This window comes from Magnolia sinica, chromosome 3 (genome assembly GCF_029962835.1).
Source record: "Magnolia sinica isolate HGM2019 chromosome 3, MsV1, whole genome shotgun sequence".
NCBI classification, from domain to species: domain Eukaryota; kingdom Viridiplantae; phylum Streptophyta; class Magnoliopsida; order Magnoliales; family Magnoliaceae; genus Magnolia; species Magnolia sinica.
This window is the reverse complement of record NC_080575.1, coordinates 31,580,593-31,596,463: the sequence shown is the minus strand read 5'-3', so window position 1 is coordinate 31,596,463 and position 15,871 is coordinate 31,580,593.

Here is a 15,871-nt window from a genome sequence, read left to right as displayed (position 1 = left end):
TGATTAATAGGCCAACTATTGACTATGAAATAACTAGATTCTTGAACTATGGTTATGGTTTGATCCAAGCGCACATTACTCTAAAGCAAACAGTAGCAGTACCAGAGTAACTACCAAACAGTAAGCAATGTCACTAGCATGACAATAGATGGAAAACTACATATGTCTACATATAATCCAATAGCGATTAATAACAAGGATTGAGGTAGACAAGTTTAAGGAATACAGAGAGCCATTGAATAAGTGAAATTGTGCCAGATGAAAAGTAGCTCATGGCTCAAGGTGCACATTGAGCACTGAGCTCTGACACACACACACGCGCGCGCACACACACACACACACAGAGAGAGAGAGAGAGAGAGAGAGCGAGAGAGTGAGTGAGTTGTGCAATAGTAAATGAAGTAATAAGTCTACAGGATTGACAATATACATACCACATTAGACATCACAATGCAATTTCGTCACTGAATCACCTCTCCCAAGCTCCTTGCAGGATCCATATGCAATGTATGTTTTGAGTCCTAGGTCAGGCTTTAAGCAACCCTTAGGAAGCTTTGTGGCAAGATTGACAATACCATATTTTGGATGAGTATAATCATAAAATGGGGGTGCTGCAATGAATTCTGCACCATGCCTTGGCAGACACTCTTTAAATGAACAATTTTAGGCAATGAAGAAAAAACGCATGTTGCGTGCTCCATATCTTGGCAATTATGTCCATAATCAGTTTTAGACAATGCAAATACATAAATTTTCACCATATTAGCAAGTAAGATAAAGTGTATGGAAATAATCCAAGCACTTTCAAGAGACAAAATGAGAACCTTTTGAAAATCTCTAACCAGGTCATGCAATGGTTCTGTCCATATGAAGAAAGATACTAGATACTCCAACAAACGCGCGAAATAGTCCCTGTAATAACTGCAAACACAAAACATGCAATAAGCTGAAAAACATTAATGTGATAGCGATTATTATAAAAGGATGCAGTGGACATGCAGAAAGTCCCTAAAAACATTTAATTGTTCTTACGAAAGTAAAAGCCAAAAGGTTACTTAGTCATCTTCAAATTCCTAGGAATCTTATGTGTTTGTGTAAACACATCCAAGTAAGCAGAGTGTTCCATGCTCTCCAAATTTAGAGTTGATGCACCCAGTTAAACAATTCATGCATATGCAGATATTGACTAAAAGTTTCCTGATGAAATGAATTCAGATTCGTGTCAGTACAATATTATCTGATATAAAAACTGCAACTAATTGGTGGAATGCTTCAGACATCTAAACAAGATGGCTTCTTCTTTTCCATTGCCAAATCAAAGAGGGTCATTTCACAATCAGAAGTTGAAACCCAGACACTATACACTGCAAATGGGGCCTCTGTCAACTCTAGGACTAGAGATCTTAAAGCAAACATAAGCAAACCCCAATAAGATTTTGAGGTCTATGAAAAGCATGCATTTTGTGACAATTCTCATCTTTTTTTCTTTTCCTTACAACAATTCTTCATCTTATTTTCTTGTTAGATCTCAAAAATTGTACAGTTCTCATTTTAGCGTTAGATCTGACTGGGCCATACTGTACGGCCATCCTGTAGGGCCTGTTGAATCAAGGCCAGGCCAGGATCAATCAGTTATCAGGCCTGTAGGCTCAAACCCAAATCAGGACGAAAGCAAACTGGGCCTGAACAATCCAGTTCATTTGCATCCCTAGCAGTAGTATTGAGAATATTAATGAGAAATTCTAGGATGATGCCGATCTGCGTTTATTCCGAAGAAACAATGCGCGTTGCGGATTTCAAGGGAATCTCTACACAATTAGTCCCATCAATCAACCATACCTCAAGTACTACAACCCATTCCCTCCTTTTTCAAAAGTCTACTCTCTTTCCACCTCACCATTCCTCTTTTCTCATTTTCAACCACAACCATCTCTCTTCTCCACCAATTTCAAACTAAGCCATACCTCTCATCACTCCCTTTCTTACAACCACCACTCCACCCATCCTTTCATCCATTATTTCTATCTCTCCCTCTCATTCCCTAGCAATTTTCCAAATCTCATGAGAACTCCAATATCCAAACTCTCTCCCAAATAACAAGTGTGGCCCACCCTCTCATCTTTCATCCACACCATCAATCTTCCATCAACCTCCATCAAAAAGCAAGGCAAGGAGCATTTGAGGCCAAGGGACCAAGAAGAAGGAAGATAAGGTGGTTGATTTGCTATTATTTTAAATTTTAGGGCCCACTTGTTGGTGGGACCCATTTGGATGTATGTGATTTAATCAAGAGGGCCCATAGTGGCGGGGTTCCTCTATCTCACCATATATCTCTCTCTCTCTCTTTCTTGTGATGGTGTGGATCCCACCAATATGTGTTATATCTACCCGTTCATCTACATCAGACGGCGTGGCCCGTCATATTGTAGGTGATGATCCACACCATCCACTGTTTGGATGGACCCCATATATTCCCTTTTCTATGTATTATATTTCATATATATATATGATATATATAATATATATGTATGGTATATATATATAATATAAAATATATACACATAGGTGGGCTACGTCCAAGTGGGACCCACCACAATGCTTGTATTCTATGCGGACAGTCCAGTGGACGCTGGACGAAACTCCAAAACACATTTAAAAAAAAGGGGACAGAAGATGTAATAATAAAATAATATATATATTTTTGGCCACTCATGTAGGACCCACTTTAATGTTTTTATGCAATCCAAGCCGTCCATCCTTTCCCCGATCATTTTAGGCGTTGAGTAAAAAAATGAAGTCAATCCATTATGGTGGGCCATAGCATAGTGAACAAGTTTTCTACCATTGAAATACACCCTGATGTTGTTGTACATCAGAAAACCATTCAATATTGGTGTCAATAGATTTGTATCGCCATAGGGGCCAATGAATGGTGTGGATCTGGCTGATGTGGGCCTCGTCTGAAACCTTAAAATCATTTTTTTCAAAAAAAAAAGAAAAAGAAAGAAGAAGCAAATGCGCCGGCCGCGCCGTCGAGTGCCATAGCCGCTGCACGACGGATGGATGGACGGACTACAAGACGCCACCCATTGGGACCCCACCTTGATGCCTTTCGACCATCCACACCGTGCATGGTCCCCACGAACTAGCCGCCCATCCCAAAAATCAGCCTTATAGGAACTCATGTGGGCCATACCATTTAAAATCATGTGAAGACATGTCAAAACATATAAAATTACTTGGTGGGGCCTACCTGAGTTTTGGATGTTGCTGAAACTTGGTCTGTACCGTCAGTTAGATGGGACCCACATAATGGGTGGGCTGGATTTGTGAACCACATTTCGATGGGCCCCACATCCGCCCCAAGGTCCAATGACCTTATCAACAGGTTGGACGTCAAATAAACGTCACTGTGGGCTCCCTGCCCACGTGACCTGATCAACAGGTTAGATGAAAAATAAACATTACGATTTCAACCTTTAGAAGTTTTCCATCCATTGTCTATTCATGTGCTGGATCATCATTCTAGCTAGATTTTTAAGGGACAGTCCATCCACAATTGGGAGCAACAGAACCATGGCATTGATCAACGAATTAGTGTCCACATGCAAAAATTGAAAGCCCATGTAAGCATTTCATATGTTATAATACTTATAATTGGATGATATATATATATATATATATATATATATATATATATATATATATATATATATATATATACACACACAAAATATTTATATTGTCCCACATGACCCTATGAATAGTTGGGTGGAAAATAAACATTATAATGGGCCCTAAGTTGGGTGGAAAATAAACATTATATTGGGCCCTAGGCTGGGTGGAGAACAAGCATTATGGTGAGTCCTACTTGAGACCCGCCTATGTATGTATTGTAAGCCACGCCCTCTAATAATGTGGGCTCCATCATGATGTATGCGTTTCATCCAGCTGTCCAACTGTGTTGAAGATAATCTAAGGCCCATTGTGGAGGCCCATCTTCATGTATTAGTAGTCCTTGTTGAGGCCCACCTTGATATAGATATGGGGCTCATGTTATGTAGCCCATTTGATGTATTTGGGTCCTTGGGTCAAGGCCCAATTAGATGTACAAAAGGCCCATTACAATGTGTGATTCATGGAAGGCCATTCCTTGGGAGCAATGTTGGTTTGATGTCCACATTGAATGGATAATGTTGGTTAAATGTCCGCATTATAACTCTCCCTAAGGCCCACTGATAGGCCCATAATTATGGTAAGTAGGCCGTCTAGGGCCATCTCCATTATATCTAGAGCCCATCTCTTTATACATGTTTAATGTAGATCCATGATTCATGATCATTCGCACCATATGTATGCCTGATGTGAGGAGTGACCGATCATAGCATATACCTTTGGATAGACTGTTTATGGGCTCCCTGATAGGCGGAGTCGTCTCATATAAGTGCATGGTATATACGGGGCTATTGCATGGGTGATAGTGTGATTCATGCACTTGCATTTGTGTGATTGTATTTACTGTCCTAGCGACATCGGGGCCATGGCCTCCATAGACATCGTGGATGGCAGGATTGGAAACCGAAAATATTTGGTTCAGCATACGGGCACCATAGACGTCCCCGGGTGAAAATCCCTAAACCCAATGGTACCAGAGGATGAGTCCAACATCGAGACCGAGTGGATATATGAGCACACGAGGGCCGAATACCAGGAGGTTGCATCTCTCACTGTGTCATGGTCGGTTGGAAAGGGGTGTGGCCTTACTCGCCCGAGGGTAGGGGGCAATACTAGGCTGAGTTTGACCAGCTCGTGAATGGGTCCGCTATCGACATGCCGGATAGGTATTGGCAGACTATTAGCCAGGCGGATAGTGAGGTTTCTTATGCTCACTTGGACTGTGCGGCTAAGAGAGCGGCAGTGCCATTTGGAGTATACTAAACCCCGGTGATTATAAAATGAGAATTGTACTGATATATGATGAGGATTGACATGCTTGAGTTGCATCTCGCATCACATGGCCGTGTTATGGCCGATAGCATTCATATATTGCACCGCATAGCCTTGGCACGGCTGATTGCATTCATGTACTCATCGCCATGATCCCGCATTACTCTGACCTTACATTTTGAGCACGCTTATATTGCGCACATACTTACACCACCCTCTAAGCTTTCTATAAGCTTATGCACGATTGATGCATGCAGGTGACGCCAGGACGCAGTCGCAGCCATAGTCTCGCTGTAGTTGGAGCGTGCAGCCGAGCTTCTGGAGTTTTGTTTCTTTTACTACATTGTATTTTCCCTTTCTGTCGCATTGTACTAAAAAGTTTTTGATCATAGTGGATTTTGTGGTGGTGTTCTTGTGGTTATTGTTTGTGGGTTATGCTTTTTGTTATGCTCATTATGAATTAGACTGATGATTTGAAACCCTCCTTGTAGTCTCCCAGGATCGGAACCTGGTGAATGGGTGCCGGGGTCCGAGAATGGGGTTCTACGGAGGCTGTCGGCGCCGGATTCAGCGATCGGGAATTTTGTGAGCCCGGTTTTCGAGTTCGGGGCATGACAGAAGTTGGTATCAGAGCATAACTCGGGAATAACCAAGAACAACATTACATGTCTGCTATGAATGATTAAGTCTTAAGTTTGGATAGTCTAGCGATCTTTTATTACCGACCCTTAACGAGCATGCCTTCGAGAGTTTTCAAAGTTGATAGGCACCTTCGCTCTTTCCTGTAGGACATGGCGCGCAGGATAGTGACCCGATCGACTCCCACACCACCACCCGAGACTCCGGCTCCACACCTGGGGCTCCCGCACTACCACCTACGACCCTGCTCCACCACCAGAGATTCCTACCGCCCACTGAGGATGTCGCTCCTCTACACAGAGATTCATACCGCCCATCCCGAGGATGCTGCACCTCCACCAGAGACCGGTGCGGATCCGAGCGTATCCGTGAGTGCTTCTCGAGGCGAGATCGCAGTCGTACGGCCACACTTCAAGGGCAGCAGACACCCGGTTGTTTCACCGGCCCAGGCAGGCAGGAGAGCGCGAGTGCCCTACTTCGAGAGTTTCGAGTTTGATCCTCCACGATTCCAGGGTGAGCGAGATCCGAGCCGAGAGGTGGCGCTCCGATGTGGAGAAGATTTTTGATACCATGTCATGTACGACCGAGCGAGTTCGGTTGGCAATGTTTCTTTTCCAAGGTGAGGCCGAGCACCGGTGGACCTCGGTTACCCGCGACATAGGACTATGTCCGGACATGGGATGATTTTATAGATCGATTCGAGGAGCAGTTCCCTAACCATATTCGACGCCAGAGGGCACTGAAGTTCGGTCTGGTGTAGGGGGATATGACCGTGGCACAGTACGGGCTCGGTTCGTGGCGCTATCGAGGTTTGCGCCTTATATGGTTGATGATGAGGGGCGGAAGGCCCGCCGTTTCAGAGCGGCTTACGTTACGGTCTTCGAGGCCATGTGATTGGGCACGAGCTTCCGACCTTTCAGGCAGTAGTGCGGGGGCTCAGATTTATGAGACAGAGTGGGTTGGCGCGCAGCCGACAGAGATCGAGAGGAGGGCAAGAGGCACTTCTCCAGAACTCCCAAAGCAGCTAGCCGACCACAGAGGTATAGGAGCCACCCACCGCTAGAGCACCAGCCCCAGCAGCACCTCCAGCGACCCCAGCAGCCATTTGCGGGGACTTGTTTTAGATGTGGTGGGGCAGGGCACTGCCTGTCGAGTGCCCTCGCCCTCATCTCCAGCAGTCAGGATCACAGCAGCCTCACTTACATCCGCCGAGAGCACCACAAAGAGCCTTCCAAAGACAAAGAATGACTCGGCTTCTCCAAAGACAAAGAACGACCCCATCAAGAATGACCACACCACCTCACACCGAGGCCCCAGCAGAGCAGGTATAGATAGGCCGCAGAGGCGCAGCAGGGACTCTAGGGACCTCGAGGGGACAGACACCTCCCACCACCAGTAGGTTCTACGCGGCTCACAGACCCGCGATCATCCGAGGAGTCGTCGAGGGTATACTTCCCGTCTCTTCATGCATCGCCTTTATTTGATTCTGGTGCTTTTCACTCATTCATGTCCGAGGGTTTCTGCCGATCGACTAGATTCAGAGTCTACTAGTGAAGGATTGACCGTATCGACGCCCTTGGGAAGGACCTCAGTATTGGGCCGTTTCTGTTCATCTTGCCCGGTTCTTGTCGGTGATATCTTTTTGCCCGCCGACTTGTTTGTCCTGCTGATGTCAGATTTCGCGTTATCTTGGGCATGGATTGGCTTGCCGAGTACCACGCTATCTTGAACTGCTTCGCGAGGACGGTCACATTCTGCATACCAAGCTTGCTGCAGTTTCAGTTTGTTGCGAGCCCCGAGGAGAGCCGTTATCTTGCTTGATCTCCTGCAGTCGAGGAGCCTATTGCCATTTGTATTGATCGGTTGTGTGACTTTCCCGACGTGTTCCAGGAGATTCTGGGATTGCCTCCGTGCCGTCATATTGAGTTCCAAATAGACCTTGTGCCCGGTACGGTGCCTATCTAAGGCCCCACACCGTATGGCACCGATGGAGTTGCGTGAGTTGCAGCGGCAGCTGGACGAGTTGCGTGAGTTGGGATTTATTCGTCCGAGCAGTTCGCCTTGCCAGCGCTCTTCGTTAGGAAGAAGGATGGCTCGTTGAGGCTCTGCGTGGACTACCGCGAGCTCAACCTGGTCACGATTAAGAACAAGTACCCACTCCCGAGGATAGACGATTTATTTGATCACCTGCAGGGGGTGCTTCTTTTTGAAGATTGACTCGCGTGGTTATCATCGATTCGTGTCCGAGAGGAGGACATCCCAAAGAAGCCTTAAGGACGCGTTATGGTCATTTTGAGTTTCGGGTCATGTCCTTTGGACCGACCAATGCACCCGCGGTCTTCATGCGTTGATGAACGAGGTCTTTCGTCCCATATCTCGATCAGTTTGTTGTGGTCTTCATCGACGACATTCGATATATTCGAGGACCCGTGAGGACCATATGCGACTCTGGAGATCGCCTTGCAGACCCTTCGTGCCCACCGCTATATGCGAAGCCGGAGAAGTATGAGTTCAGCTAGTAGGAGGAGGTGAGATTCCTGGGCACGTGGTGACGAGGAGGGTGTCGCAGATGGACCCCTCGAAGGTTGAGGCGGTGCGTCAGGGGCCAATCCACGATCGCGTCCGAGATCCGCAGTTTCCTTGGTTTAGCCGGGATATTATCGGCGTTTCATTGAGAGCTTCTCCCGTATTGCCCCGTTGACCAGTTGACTCGGAAGGGCGCAGAGTTTATTTGGAGTGACGCCTGTGAGCGAGCATTTATGGAGTGAAAGGACCGTCTGACGTTCCTGTCCTCACTCTTTCCTCCGGGAGTGATGGATTCGTGGTATTTACGATGCTTCGCGTATTGGATTGGGTGCCGTCCTGATGCAACGACGGTAGACCTGTAGCATTTGCGTCTCGTCACCTCAAGGTTCATGAGCTGAACTACCCCACGCATGACTTAGAGCCGGCAGCAGTCGTTTCACACTGAAGGTGTGGAGACACTATCTCTATGGGGTTAGGTTCAATCTCTTCTCTGACCACAAGAGCTTGAAGTATCTATTCTCTTAGTTTGAGCTGAACATGAGACAGAGACGCTGGATGGAGCTTCAAGGATTATGATTTTGACCTCCAGTACCACCCAAGCAAGGTGAATGTGATTGCAGATGCCCTCAGCTGTCAGCCACTAGGCCTGGTGGCACATATGATGATTCAGGAGTGGAGGATGCTCAAGGATATAGAAGAGTATGACTTTAACTTTGGTTTGCAGTTTTCTATCGTTCAGCTACTGAGCCTATCGATTCAACCTTCTCTTGTCGCAAGGGTGATCGAGGCTCACCAGGCAGACGAATCGTTATAAGATTACCAAGCAGTGGTAGCATCTGAAAGTTAGACAGATTAGCAGATTGGTGCTGATGGTAGACTTCGCTTCAGAGGCCGATTGTGTGTCCTGGATATTCCTGAGTTGTGCAGAGATCTTATGACCGAGGCACATCAATCGTAGTTTTCTATCTACCCTAGCTCGACAAAGATGTATCGTGATATGAGGTGACAGTATATTTGGGCGGGGATGAAGCGCCAAGGCCGATCATCAAAGACCCCCTGGTCTATTGCAGCTGTTGAGCATCCCAATTTTATTATGGGTTTGCCGAGGACTCAGCGTGGTCATAACACCATCTGAGTTGTCGTGGATCGTCTAACGAAGTCGGCACATTTTCTTGCGATTCGTGCGACTTGGCCTTTGGACCGGCTTGCGAGGTTATTCATTGAGGAGATTGTGAGACTGCACGGCGTCACTGTCTCGATCATTTCGACCGAGACCCGAGGTTCACGTCTCGGAGGAGCGCTTTTAGAGAGCTATGGGCACTGAGTTGCAGCTCAGTACCGCGTATCATCCGCAGACCGATGGCCAGACCGAGAGGGTCAACCAGATCCTTGAGGATATGCTTCGGGTCTGCGTGATTGACTTCGGTGGTAGATAGGATGAGCATCTACGATTGGCTGAGTTCACATACAACAACAGCTATCAGGCAACCATTGGTATGGCTCCTTTTGAGGCATTATATGGCAAACCGTGCAGATCTCCAAGTTGTTGGACCAAGGTTGGAGAGCGGCGTCTCCTAGGTCCCGAGCTTGTGCAGTAGACGTCAGAGGTTATCGATATCATCAGGCAGAGGATGCGCATAGCTCAGAGCCGGCAGAAGAGTTTTGTTGATCGTCGTCGTCCCTTGGAGTTTGATGTAAGGGACCACATGTATCTCAAGGTCTCGCCCATGAAGGGCGTAGTTCGATTTGGAGCAAAGGGCAAGCTTGCCCCGAGATTCATAGGACCTTTCGAGATCACTGAGTGCATTGGCGCTGTGGCCTATCGGCTTGCCTTACCATCTCAGTTGTCTGGCGTCCACAACATTTTTCACGTCTCTATGTTGAGGAAGTGTGGGTCAGACATCGTTCCTGTTATCGATTGGCAGCCGTTGGAGGTTCGTGAGGACGCTTCTTACATCGAGCAGCCAGTTCGTATCCTTGATCGGAAGGAGCAGGTCCTCCGAACCAAGGTCATCCCCTTGGTGAAGGTTCAGTGGGGTCACCATTCTGTGGATGAGGCATCTTGGGAGCGCGAGGCTGAGATTCGAGAGCGCTATCCTCATCTCTTTGATGATTGATTGTATGTTGTATGTTGTATGTTGTCTCTGATATTTATATAACGATGCCTTACTTTCTCTTCTATTATGATTTATGTTTTCTTATGATGATTGTTTAAATTTCGAGGATAAAATTTTTATTTGGAGGGAAAAGTTGTAAGACCCGTGTCCTAATCCGTACCATTCCGTTGGCTTCCGCAGTTCTTTCGGTCAAATTTCGGCAACCTTCGCACCATATCCGACGTCTGCGCGCGATCTTAAACCAGGTCCCGCACACCGACGTCGGCTTGATCCGAAACTTATGTCTTGGCGATCACGTCGTCGCCGCGGTTCCAACGCCATGACTTGCGCACCGAACCGATACCCAGGCAAGAAGATGCCGGTCTGCGTTTATTCCGAAGAAACACCGCGCGTTGCGGATTTCAAGGGAATCTCTACAATTAGTCCCATCAATCAACCATTAATGCAAGCCTTACCTCAAGTACTATAACCCATTCCCTCTTTTTTCAAAAGTCTACCCTCTTTCCACCTCACCACTCCTCTTTTTCTCATTTTCAACCACAACCATCTCTCTTCTCCACCAATTTTAAACTAAGCCATACCTCTCATCACTCCCTTTCTTACAACCACCACTCCACCCATCCCTTCATCCATTATTTCTATCTCTCCCTCTCATTCCCTAGCAAATTTCCAAATCTCATGAGAACTCCAATATCCAAACTCTCTCCCAAATAACAAGTGTGGCCCACCCTCTCATCTTTCATCCACACCATCAATCTTCCATCAACCTCCATCAAAAAGCAAGGTAAGGAGCATTTGAGGCCAAGGGAGCAAGGAGGAGGCTTAAAGGTGGGTGATTTGCCATTATTTTAAAATTTTAGGGCCCACTTGTTGGTGGGACCCATTTAGATGTATGTGATTTAGTCAAGAGGGCCCATAGTGGCAGGGTTCCTTTATCTCACCGTATATCTCTCTCTCTCTCTTTCTTGTGATGGTGTGGATCCCACCAATATGTGTTATATCTACCCGTCCATCTACATCAGACGGCGTGGCCCGTCATATTGTAGGTGATGATCCACACCATCCACTGTTTGGATGGACCCAATACATTCCCTTTTCTATGTATTATATTTCATATAATATATATATGATATATATAATATATATGTATTGTATATATATATATATAATATAAAATTTGTATTATATGTATATCTATATACATATAGGTGGGCCACGTCCAAGTGGGACCCACCACAATGCTTGTATTGTATATGGACCGTCCAGCGTCCCGGACGCTGGACGTGGAGTGGTAAAAAAGAGGGAAGTGCTGGTTCATGGCCAGCTTTATATAAAAAAAAAGGGGCAGAAGATGTAATAATAAAATAATATTTTTTTTGGCCACTCATGTAGGCCCCACTTTAATGCTTTTATGCAATCCAAGCCGTCCATCCCCTTCCACAGATCATTTTAGGCGTTGAGCATAAAAATGATCTCAATCTGAACTTATGGTGGGCCATAGTATAGCGAGCAAGTTTTCTACCATTGAAATACACCCCGGTGTTTCTGTACATCAGAAAACCATTCAATATTGGTGTCAATAGACTTGTATCGAGCCACAGGGGCCAATGAATGGTATGGATCTTACTGATGTGGGCCCCGCCTATGGAAAACCACAGAATATCATTTTTTTTCAAAAAAAAACAAGAAGAAGCAGCATGCAGCGGCGCTGCTACTGCTGTCAGAGCGCCACAGGCGCTGGACGGACGGACGGACGGCATCATTGTGGACCCCACCTTGATGCCTTTCGACCATCCACCGTGCACTTGATGGGTCCCCACGGACTAGCCGTCCATCCCAAAATCAGCCTTATACGGAACTCATGTGGGCCATACCATTTAAAATCATGTGAAGACATGCCAAAACATATAAGATCACTTGGTGGGGCCTACCCGAGTTTTGGATGTCTTCATTTTTTTTTTTGTACCGTCATTTAAATGGGACCCACATAATGGGTGGGCTGGATTTTTGAACCACATTTCGATGGGCCTCACATCCGCCCTAAGGTCCAATGACCTTATCAACAGTTGGACGTCAAATAAGCGCCACCGTGGGCTCTCGCCCACGTGACCGATCAACAGTGAGATGAAAAATAAACGTTACGGTGGGCCCCTTCACCACGTGGCCCCGTGAATAGGATGTATGAAAAATAAACATTTCGGTGGGCCCTTGGCCCACACAACCCCATCAACAGTTGTATGGGAAATAAATATTACAGTGGGCCCTATCCAGTGCCCATATCACCTTATGAATAGTTTGGATGTCAAATGAATAGCACAGTGGGCCGTATCCAGGCCCACGTGACCTTATGGATAGATTGGATGATAAAATATATATATATATATATATATATATATATATATATATATATATATATATATATATATATATATATATATATACGTGGCTAATATTTAAAAATGGGCCTTAAGTTGGGTGGAAAATAAATATTATATTGGGCCCTAGGCTGGGTGGAGAACAAGCATTATGGTGAGTCCTACTTGAGACCCGCCTATGTATGTATTGTAAACCACGCCCTCTAATAGTGTGGGCTCCATCATGATGTATGCGTTTCATCCAACTGTCCAACTGTGTTGAAGATAATCTAAGGCCCATTGTGGAGGCCCATCTTCATGTATTAGTGGTCCTTGTTGAGGCCCACCTTGATATAGATATGGGGCTCATGTTATGTAGCCCATTTGATGTATTTGGGTCCTTGGGTCAAGGCCCAATTAGATGTACAAAAGGCCCATTACAATGTGTGATTCATGGAAGGCCATTCCTTGGGAGCAATGTTGGTTTGATGTCCACATTGAATGGATAATGTTGGTTAAATGTCCGCATTATAACTCTCCCTAAGGCCCACTGATAGGCCCATAATTATGGTAAGTAGGCCGTCTAGGGCCATCTCCATTATACCTAGAGCCCATCTCTTTATACATGTTTAGTATAGATCCATGATTCATGATCATTCGCACCATATGTATGCCTGATGTGAGGAGTGACCGATCATAGCATATACCTTTGGATAGACTGTTTATGGGCTCCCTGATAGGCGGAGTCGCCTCATATAAGTGCATGGTATATACAGGGCTGTTGCATGACTGATAGTGTGATTCATGCACTTGCATTTGTGTGATTGTAGTTACTGTATGCCCTAGCCACATCAGGGCCATGGCCTCCACAGACACATCGTGGATGGCAGGATTGGAAACCGAAAATATTTGGTTCTAGCATACGGGCGCCATAGACGTCCCTGGGTGAAAATTCCTAAACCCGATGGTACCAGAGGATGACTCCAACATCGAGACCGAGTGGATATATGAGCGCACGAGGGCCGAATACCAGGAGGCCGCGTCTCCCACTGTGTCGTGGTCGGTTGGAAAGGAGTGTGGCCTTACTCGCCCGAGGGTAGGGGGCAATACTAGGCTGAGTTTGACCAGCTCGCGAATGGGTCCGCTATCGACGTGCCGGATAGGTATTGGCAGACTATTGGCCAGGCGGATAGTGAGGTTTCTTATGCTCACTTGGACTGTGCGGCTAGGAGAGCGACAGTGCCATTTGGAGTGTATTGAACCCCGGTGATTATCCAGAATGAGAACTGTACTGATACATGATGAGGATTGGCATGCTTGAGTTGCATCTCGCATCGCATGGCCGTGTTATGGCCGATGGCATTCATATATTGCACTGCATAGCCTTGGTACGGCTGATTGCATCCATGTACTCATCACCATGATTCCGCATTACTCTGACCTTGCATTTTGAGCACGCTTATATTGCGCACATACTTACACCACCCTCTAAGCTTTCTATAAGCTTATGCACGATTGATGCGTGCAGGTGATGTCAGGACGCAGTCGCAGCCATAGTCTCGCTGTAGTTGGAGCGTGCAGCCGGGCTTCTGGAGTTTTGTTTCTTTTGTTACATTGTATTTTTCCCTTTCAGTCGCATTGTACTCAAAATATTTTTGATCATAGTGGATTTTGTGTGGTGTTCCTATGGTTATTGTTTGTGGGTTATGCTTTTGTTATGCTCATTATGAATCAGACTGATGATTTGAAACCCTCCTTGTAGTATCCCAGGATCGGAACCTGGTGAATGGGTGCCGGGATCCGAGAATGGGGTTCTACGGAGGCTGTCGGCGCCGGATTCGGCGATCGGGAATTTTGTGAGCCCGGTTTCCGAGATCTGACTGGGCCATACTGTACGGCCATCCTGTAGGGCCTGTTGAATCAAGGCCAGGCCAGGATCAATCAGTTATCAGGCCTGTAGGCTCAAACCCAAATCAAGACGAAAGCAAACTGGGCCTGAACAATCCAGTCCATTTGCATCCCCAGCAGTAGTATTGGGAATACTAATGAGAAATTCTAGGATGATTCTGTAGCCATTTGTAAGGTGGGTTCCATTGCAAAAATGCCCACAACAAAATATCAGGCCCATTCGATTATCAGATGGGCCACACAAGTATAAGAAGCTCAACATTCTGCATTTACATGCAGATCGGACCACCTGATGAATGGATCTTATTGATCTCCACACCAGTGCATATGCACCGTGGCCCACACCTGATGAGTGGCATGGATCCTTCCGACATTTACCAAATTAGTGTGCAAACGACCCCTTCAATAACTCCACCCCAAAACGTCCTATCATTTCACAAACGAAGAATCATATTTCTGAGATTTCCATTTCATTATCACAATCAGGACTGGTGTGGAGATTAAAAACGTATTTTCTTTAATCCTAAAATCCCAAATTCCTAAAATCCTCAAATCTCCAATTTGTAAAATCAGAAAATCCCCAATTTCAACAGTCTTTAAATCCCCAAAATCCTAAAATCCCTAAATCCCCAATTTGTAAAATCAGAAAAACCCAATTCAGGGTCCACATTCAAATATGTAAGCCCTAAAATCTCTAAATCCTGAAATAAGGGTCCACATTCAAATTGGGAATCTACAAACAACAAACTCCCAAATTCCAAAATTGGCATTAATATTGAGAGAGAGAGAGAGAGAGAGAGAGAGAGAGAGAGAGAGAGAAATACTTCACCTGTGTGAATTTGAAAGAGATGTGAAGAAGCATGGAGATGAGAGACGAAGAAGCAACGAGTGGAGTCCGGATCTTGGCTTTTTTTCTTCCCGTTTTCTTTTTTTGTTTTCTTTTATTTATTTATTATTTTTATTTTTTTACTCCTTTGGTTTTTTTCACAATGGTTTGGAGTCCAAGTTTTCTTTTAGTTTTTTTTTTTTCTAAGTGAGCGGTGACGTGGACCAATGAGGATTAGGCAATCAGGGAATCCCTGTTTACCAAATAACAGAGGATCCAGACTCGATGTGGCATCCCATGAAACCCCAAGGAACAATTTTCACCCTGATCTAAAACTTTGGTGGGCCATAGAAAAAAGGGAGGAAACTGTTTTTTATTTTCCAAGGCCCACTGAGGTTTTGGATCAAAGTAAAAGTTAGGCCCTAAGGGTTTCCTGGGGTGCTCCATCACGTATAAGGTTCAGATTTTGGATTCACACCACACATGATGAGTTCTCAATTACACACACACACATATACATATATAGAGAGAGAGATTTACCACTGTGGACCCCA